The following is an 8,182-nucleotide window of genomic DNA, read 5'->3' on the forward strand; positions in this document are numbered from 1 at the left end:
CCCCCCCAAGCCCCGACTTACTCCGAGCACGCCGCCGCGGCCCCCGCCTTGCCATGAATGTCGGGGCCCCCCCGACAGCCTCCCCAAGCCAGCTCCCGGTCCGCGGCCCCGGGGGGACTTCATGGAGCTCTCGGGATCCCCCCTGGCCTGCCTGGCCTCCTGAGCCCCCCGCCTGGCCGCCGCTCCGAGCCGCCGCCCGCCTCGCGCGTCCCTCTCTTCGGCGTCTGTCGCTCCCCTCCCCCCCGCGGCCCGGAGCCTCTTCCCTCCCCCGCGCCCTCCCCGGGCCTCCTCCGCCCCTGCCCCCTCCACCGCCTCCCTGGAGGGTGTGCGGCGGGCAGAAACGAGCCCGCCCCCCCCCACCCCGAGACCTCTCTCCAGAGACCCGGCCCGGGGTCAGAAGGATGAGTGTTGGGGGGAACAGAGTCTAGGGAGCTCTGACATCGGGACCTGAGAACCGGGACTGGGACGCTGTCTCCGCTTTTGCTTTATTCTCTCTTTTAGAGAAGCACAGACCACCCATCACCCCCAGATCTTCCAGCCCTTGCGATGAGCAGGCAGGCTCCAGGAGAGGAGCCACTGGGGAGGTCTCCTAGTACTTCGCGCGCCTCGGGCCCGGGCCCGCGGCGCTGTCCCTGTACCCGCGGTGGGGACCCTGGGGAAGCTGCTCCACCGCCTGCCAGAGTCCAGGCTACGCAGCCAACGCCCTCGCGTCCCGCCCCGCCCTTGCCTGGTCCTCCATCCTCTGTCCCACCCCTAGTCCCGGGGTGTAGCGGACCTGAGACCTGCATAGTGCTCCTCCAGCTTATGTCTGGAACTACGAGGGGTCTTTTTCCGATCCGGTTATCTTAAGATGTCTCGACCTATCGGCTGCTTGCCAGGCATCTCCAGCTCTCCCACCGAACCCAATTTGGGGGCTTAAGACTTGGGGCTTAGCTAGGACACACTCTTGTACTTCACCTCCTTCCATCACGCAGTCCCCCAAATGCTGGTAGCTATCGAGGGGTGTGTGTGTGTGTGTGTGTGTGTGTGTGTGTGTGTGTGTGTGTTCATCCATACTGGATGACCCCTGGGCTAGATCTAGGATTTCCAAGCCTACCAGGTGGAGAGCATTAGGCAGCAGAGGAGGTTAGGAGAGCTTAGAACAGAGGGCTAACCAAAGGACTGCGGAAGGAAGCCATTTTAAGTGTGGTGCCCTTGCTTGCACCCTTGCTTGCTTACTTACCAATTCTGTGTCCTAATCACTAGGCCTCTCCGGGTTTCTTGGCCTCAGTTTTCTCATCTGTAAAATCGGAAGTTGTCCATCTGACTCAAAGGGACCTTGAGGGTTTGTGCAAACCCATGAGCGCCAGGGGTTCTCCACTAGAATTCTATGCAAATGAGCTCAGACCCCCCCCCCAAAAAAACCTTGCTCACCATCTCAAGGATGGCTCTGCCTCTCAGTGTAAATGGGAACTCACGTCCTCAATCTTCCTCAAACATTTCTTCTGCCATGCCCTTCTTCTGTGCCCACTGCTCCTGCGTTTCTTGTCCTGGTTTTCAAAAATGGCTATTTCCTTCCCCGACTGTCCCCAGTAGATACAGTCTGCTAGACTTCTGGACAGCTCACGTTCACACCTCTGACTGGTTTTTGCTGTTTCCTTGGAGGATACGCCTCCCTACCTGTTTCCTCAAGCCCTCCTTGGTCATGTGGGTGTGAGTTCAGGGGTATCTTTATGGTATGCATGCTCTTTGAGAGTGGAAGACCCATAGAGCCTTGCTTTGATGATCTCAGTGTTACGTGTTTCTGTATGACACAAGTTTCATGTGTCTTTTCCCTTGGTGACGAGAAACGAACATAGGTAGTGGAATTAAGAATGAGGGAAATTTAGAAGCTGATTGGGCAGAGTTCTTACTTCTGACCATAGAACACTTACTTGCACTTGGGCTGGGCATGGTGGCACACACCTTTAATCCCAGCACTTGAGAAGCATAAGCAAGCAGATCTTTGTGAGTTCGAGACCAACCTGATCTATATAGCAAATTACAGGCCAGAAATGCATAGTGAGACTCTGTCTCAAAAAAATAAAGCAACATAAGAAAGATAAGATTTGCCCTTGGGTGGATCAGGGCAGGCTGTGGCAATACTAGAGTGGTATGCTGGTCTCTGTGTCCCCCTACGCGCAAAGTCCCTCACTCTAGAGTTCCCTCCTAGACATTCCACACGATGGTCACCTATCACCCCCAGGCCTCTGGTTAAACTGCCACTATGGGAATGGGGCGGGGGATGGAATATTAACCGGTAGCACACCAGAGTTGGGTAGAGCCAACCTTGCCCTTTGACTGGCAGGCCCTGGGCTGTGAGGTCAGTTTCTGGTTAGTTTCAAGTCAGTTTTCAACGAAGTTGGGAAAAGGAAGGCTAGGTGTAGGGCGTGGGTCTGTGTTTCTCTCTTTGATCCCCAGCCAGGCTTAGCAGGGGGAGATAAGATGGTCACTGCAGTTCAGAACCAGAGCAGGGTCTGGACTCAAGCTCCACCCCCCCACCACTCCCACCCCCGCTAATGCGGCAGCTGCAGGCTGACAGGCCCCTGCTGCTGCCAGTCTGCTAGGGCTACACAGACCCTCACATCGATCTTCCAGCTCTGTAGTCTGGCCTCACTCTCTCAGAAAACCCCTGGTCACCAGCCTGGAGGAACCAGGAGCCCACATCTGGTTCTGAGACACCCCCTTTTCCCCAGGCTTCACCCCCAGGTTAACCCCAAAGTCACTTGTCTGCTAAGATTAGCTCTGCTCCCAGACTCTGATCTGCCCCCACAATGAACCTGACCCCAGGCTAAGCCTTTATCCCAGACTGATTTACAACCCTTGGCTGAACCCTGACCTCTGGCCAAGACTTCTTCCAGGTTTTCAGACCCCAGACATTTCTCTAGTTACCAGTCCCTCCGGAAAGTTTTTGAGTCAAGGGGCCAGTATGGGATGGGGTGGCCAGGCCATAAGTGAAGCAAGGTGCCACTTTTACAGCCATTTCGGCTGCTCATAAACACTCCCCTCCCCAGCTGAGTCACTGAAGGCTTCCATAGCAGCTGGCTGGGCAAACCCCCCTCCTCTTGCAGCAGGGTCTGGCTTCTCACCTCCAGGAAGGTGAAAGGAGGGAGGGAGGATGGGGGCTCAGGAGGCCTTGTCTCAGTCAGGACACACTCCAAAGGCTTCTGGAGGTATGGACTTCCTCTGGCTGATGTCATGGTCACAGGTGTCTTGCTGTCATGACACCATGACACGGGGTCCACAGACATGGGGCCACGAGGGTATTCCTTGCCTGCCCCAGGGCACAGCACATGCAGCAGAGACTTACTGCAGAGGTGACTCAACCTTGCCTCTTTATTCCCAGCTGCAATCAGACCTCCTGGCTCCCTAAATCACACTTACCTGTAATCTGCAGGCCTTTCGGATGGGGCCTCAGGTTGAGGAGTAGACTCAGGTTGGCCATGGGGAGGCCATGGGAAGCTCTAGAGAAGCTTCTGCAGCTCAGGCCTGAGCGAGGACGCTGCTGATGAGGACAGGAAAAGACCCAGGTCAGAGCTCCGGCTTGCAAAGAAAAATTAATCATTTTTTACCAAGCCATGCACTGGCTCAGGACTTTGTCCCAGATCCCAAGCCTGCCAGTGTTCTGGACTGGGCCCTCCCCTCAACCCTCATGGATCTGCCTTCCAGGCACCAGGCCAGCTCAACCTCCAGTGAGCCCTGCCTCAGTTGCCTTCCCTTGCCCTGCCAAGCCTTGCTGACCAATTCCCCGTTTATCTAACCCTGTTTCTGTCTAATCTTTCTGGCCCTTTCTGCCTCTCAGAAATCCCAGGCTGCCTGCCACATGACATGGACATGGCATCGATAAGTGACCTTATTCAAGGTTTAGGCACCTTGAGAAGAAATTGGGCTTTGTCTGGTTTGGACTCACATCCCAGGGAGAAAAGCAGACATCTGAGCTGGAGCTCAGGGGAAGAGTCTTGTTTAGCATGAGTAAGATCCTGGGTTGGATCGCTCAGAAATGGTGTGTGTGTGTGTGTGTGTGTGTGTGTGTGTGTATGTGTGGCGGGGAGGATGCTGAGCTGGGAGAGCTGAGTACAGTGATCCCAATTTGGGCTACACAGGGAGACCTTGTTTCAAAAATAATAACTAGGGACTGGAGAGAAGGCTCCACAGTTAAGAGCACTTAATGGTCTTACAGAGGACCAGGGTTCAGTTCCCAGCACCCACATTAGCTGGCTCACATCTGCCTTTAGTTCCAGGGGATCCAAAGTGTTCTGGCATCTGTAGGCACCTCAATGCGCGTGGTGCACATAAACTCATGCAGGCATACACATAGATTAAAATAAACACATAAGGGCTAGGGTTGTAGCACAGTTGGTACTATAGGGTGCCTGCTGGCCATAAAGGCAACTCCCAGAGCCGCTTAACCTGGTGTCATATGACTGTAATCCCAGAAATAAGGAGTTGGGGGCAGGAGAATCAGAAATTCAAGGTCATCCTTGGCTACATAGAGAGTTTGAGGCCAGTCTGAGCCGCATGAAACCCTGTCTCAAAACGGGGGTGGAGTGGGCAATGAGATGCTCACCAGGTAAAGGAGTTTGCCATCAAGCAAACCTAACAACTCGAGTTTGACCCCTGAGACTCACATAGTGGGTGGAAAATATTAACTTCTGCAAGTTGTCTTCTGATCTCCATACATGTGCCATGGCACACGTGTACACACACACACACACACACACACACACACACACACAGAGACACACACACGCACAAAGAGAGATAGAGAGAGATAAGATAAATAAATGTAACTGAAAATAAAGAAGAAACAAAACCACCAATCCAACAAAACAACCCAAACAAACAGAGAATTCCCGAGGTCTCAGCTAGGAGAGATGTGGGGGCTCTTCTTTCACTCCAGTCTTTGCCTTGACCCGTTCTGGCCCCACACTGTTATCCCTCCCAGACCCAGGGGTCTGCTTGTCTGTAGTAGCAGGGACCTATACACAGGGTGACCCTCCTTTATGAGTCTGTAGAATAGAACCAGAAATGGATGCAGAAGGGAAGATGTAGACAAGTAAGAACACAGAGACTATACACGATCCTAGAAACATCACCCCAGGTCCCCAGAACCCAGTGACCTGGGCTGGAGACTGCCCTTGTGCCTGAGCCCAGTCTGAGCTGGTTTTCGTCTGGAAGCCCCGGTTGGACCTGACGAGGTCACAGCAGCGGCCGCTCAGCACATTCCAACGCCAGTCTCCAGGGCCCACCACGTGAGGTGGCTGCCTCAAACCACCCTTCTGTCACCGGGGCATGTTCCTAGGACCCTTGTCCCCAGGAGTCACCCACCTCTCCCTAGACCTTCTTGCCCGTGGGTTCGACACATTTGCTCTCAATGTCTTTTGTTCTGCTTTACTCTTTTGCTTGTTTGGGTTTTGCTTTGTTTTGAGGCAGAGTGTTGTTGATATGTAGCCCAGGCTGGCTGGAAATTTGGTACATAGCCTGGATTACCTTTAACTCCTGATCCCCTCCTCTCCCTCGCCTCTCTCGGTGCTGGTATTATAGAGGTGAGCACCACCACGTCAGCCGTTTGGTTTGAGATAGTTAGCTGTTCCCTGTTTTGCTCAAGCTGAATTCGAACTCCTGGTCTTCCTGCATCAGCCTTCCGAATGGAGTGCTGGGATTAAGGCGGGTACCACCTCACCCAGCTTTCCAGTGTACTACTCGGGCTCACAAACTAGAAAGGGAGGCAAGGAGCTTGTTAATACATGGCCTGCTGGTGGGGGAAATTGAGGCCTGAGAACAGAGTGGATTAGCCAGGGCATATGGCAGAACCATGACAAACAGCAGAAACAGCTCTTAAAGGCATCCTGCCCCAACCTGAGCTATTCTGAGGACTACCACTCAAGGGTTTTTCAAGGACGTATTGGCCATTCTGAGGCCGGGTCACAGAGGGCCCGGAGTTCATTTGTATAGGTCATTGTGCTGTTCCTTCCGAAGTAAGAAGCTTCCCACTAAGCATCGCTGCCACCCTGACCCTCCGACTCAGGACTCTCTCCCTTATCCTGATATCCTTCACTTTGCCATGGAACTTTGCCTGGGGCCTATTTTGCTTGATCTGTGCAACCCTGAGCTGGATCCCTCCCTACTCACGGCCTCAGTTTCTAATCTGCCATTAACAGATGAAGGGTTTGAGAGTCAAAGTGATCCATTTTGGATATGGGGGGAGTTTTGCATCTGGAAATCCGGCATTCAGGCTGGTCTGTGTTCCTCCAGCGGGCCTCAGCCTAAGGCTGTGAGGGGTGATTCTGGCCCTTAGCCTGGGTACAGGAAATCGTATTTTGGTCCTGGGTCCTGGGTAAGTAGGCAGGGGGAGAATGGCAGCTCAGACCCAACTATGTTTACTTGGGCTGGGCCCCCTCAGAGCTCAACAGGCTCCCATTCATTGGGAGCCCCATAAACCCTTTGGGGCTCCCTGAGGTTCAGAGTGCCTGGATGCCAAGCGTGGCTGCCTCCCCCAGACCCGCTTGGGACCAGCAGGGGGTATAAGGATATGACGGACACAGGACTGAAGACAGTGACAGGAGGCTTGGCCGTGCATAGGGGATAGGAGTTCCTACCCTAGCCCTACCCAGAGGGCAGCTGGAAAGATTCACGGTGGTCATGGAGGTTGGCTATTCCCTCGGCAGCTGTGGGGCCTTCGTGACCGACCGTCTTGTCTTAGGTTGGGTCCCTGAGGACAGTGCACTCTCTAAACACTAGAGCACATCTTTGAGCTTTAAAGCCTGAGATGGCAGCATCCCTTCTTGTTGACCTTCTTGTTGAGACCTTTGTGTCCTATTTTGGGTTGTTGACAAATTACATCTCTTATCACCCTGAAGTAAAGGAGTCTTCCTGTCCCGGGCCTTCTCCTCCTTAACGGCCAGCAAGGGACTTTTCTTTTTCCTTTTTTGAGGCAGAAACATTGGGGTCAGATGACCGAAGGAAGGACAAGGCCTGGGATCTGCTTGCTTCCCTCTTGGACCTTTTGCCTCCAGTCTTTAATTTACACTTTATCCGGGCTTGCTAAGGTATTTCTGAATGGAAAGGAGGCAGCAGCGGGGCTTGATAAAAAGAATTAGGGCTTGTGGCTCTACAGACTGCCTGACTCTCTCATGACTTTAAAATAACCCCACTTGGTCCAAAGGGCTTCTTTCTAGCTGCTGATGGGTTAGAGCGAACTCTGTCCCGAGTCCCTTCAGCCCTGCCTGTACTTCTCTGCTGGGAAGCTTCAGGCTGGGGTAAGGGTGCTAGTGGAGGAAGAGGGAAAGAGAAAAACTCCCACCTAAACCTTCTTTTAACAATGCCCCCACGTGCCCCTGGCAACCTATTCAGCCACCAGGGACCCTGCTTGGGGGCAGAAGGGGGTCTTGCTTCCTAGCCACCTTCCAGGTGGGGTGTGACTTCCCGCTCCAGTGGTTGTAAAATGCCCAGAAGCCTGGTAGGTCCGTGTGTGTGTGTGTGTGTGTGTGTGTGTGTGTGTGTGTGTGTGTGTGTGAGGGGGGTGGGGTGGCAGGGTCTGGGCCTTGGAATACCCTCCTCCCAGGCGTATTTGACACGTGTTTCCGCCTCTCCCGGCATGGGCTCCCGCTGTCGCTATTTATAACCTTTAAGAGCGCCTGCCGACTGCAAAGTTTTCTTAAACTCAAAATATCACTGAGGTCCTGGGCACGAGTTCCAGAGGCCTCGGGGCACTGTGGTTAGAAGGGAGGAGGGGGCCAAGGCAGGAGGAGGCATGAACGTAGACCCTGGGTACTTGCTGGGGGCTATGACAGGGACCTGGGTGAGGAGGCCCTAGTCTGGATACTCTGTCCTGCCTTTGGTCTGAGGATCCTCTATGTGGGTGGTCCTTGGCCATGCTGGGCCATTTGATGTCTTCTGGGCCCTCTCTGGGACGGCTTCCTGTCATCCCAACTGCCTCAGTGGACACTATCTGGGTCAAGGCCCGGAACTGGCAAATCCTGGGGACATCTCTGAGGCTGGGATCAGGGCTACATTTGCCCTGTCTGGATCAGAGATGTGTCTGCCTGGCTGCCCAGCAGAAGAACCAGCGGCAAGCACCATGGACATTGGCTGAGCTTCCAGAGAGAAGAAGCACTTTGAGAAAATTTATAAAACCTTGTGTGTGTGTGTGTGTGTGTGTGTG

General features: G+C 54.0%; 1 protein-coding gene across 1 annotated transcript in view; it reads right to left on the reverse strand.

Annotated features, from left to right (window-relative positions):
- Pth1r (parathyroid hormone 1 receptor) overlaps window positions 1-200 on the reverse strand; it is a 21,371-nt gene extending 21,171 nt beyond the window's left edge. Inside the window, exon 1 of the mRNA XM_026779440.1 lies at window positions 22-200. The gene's annotated coding sequence lies outside the window, so the exon portion shown is untranslated. The remainder of the gene's footprint in view (window positions 1-21) is intronic.
- Window positions 201-8,182: the final 7,982 nt, after the last annotated feature.

This window comes from Microtus ochrogaster, chromosome 5 (genome assembly GCF_000317375.1).
Source record: "Microtus ochrogaster isolate Prairie Vole_2 chromosome 5, MicOch1.0, whole genome shotgun sequence".
Lineage (NCBI taxonomy): Eukaryota > Metazoa > Chordata > Mammalia > Rodentia > Cricetidae > Microtus > Microtus ochrogaster.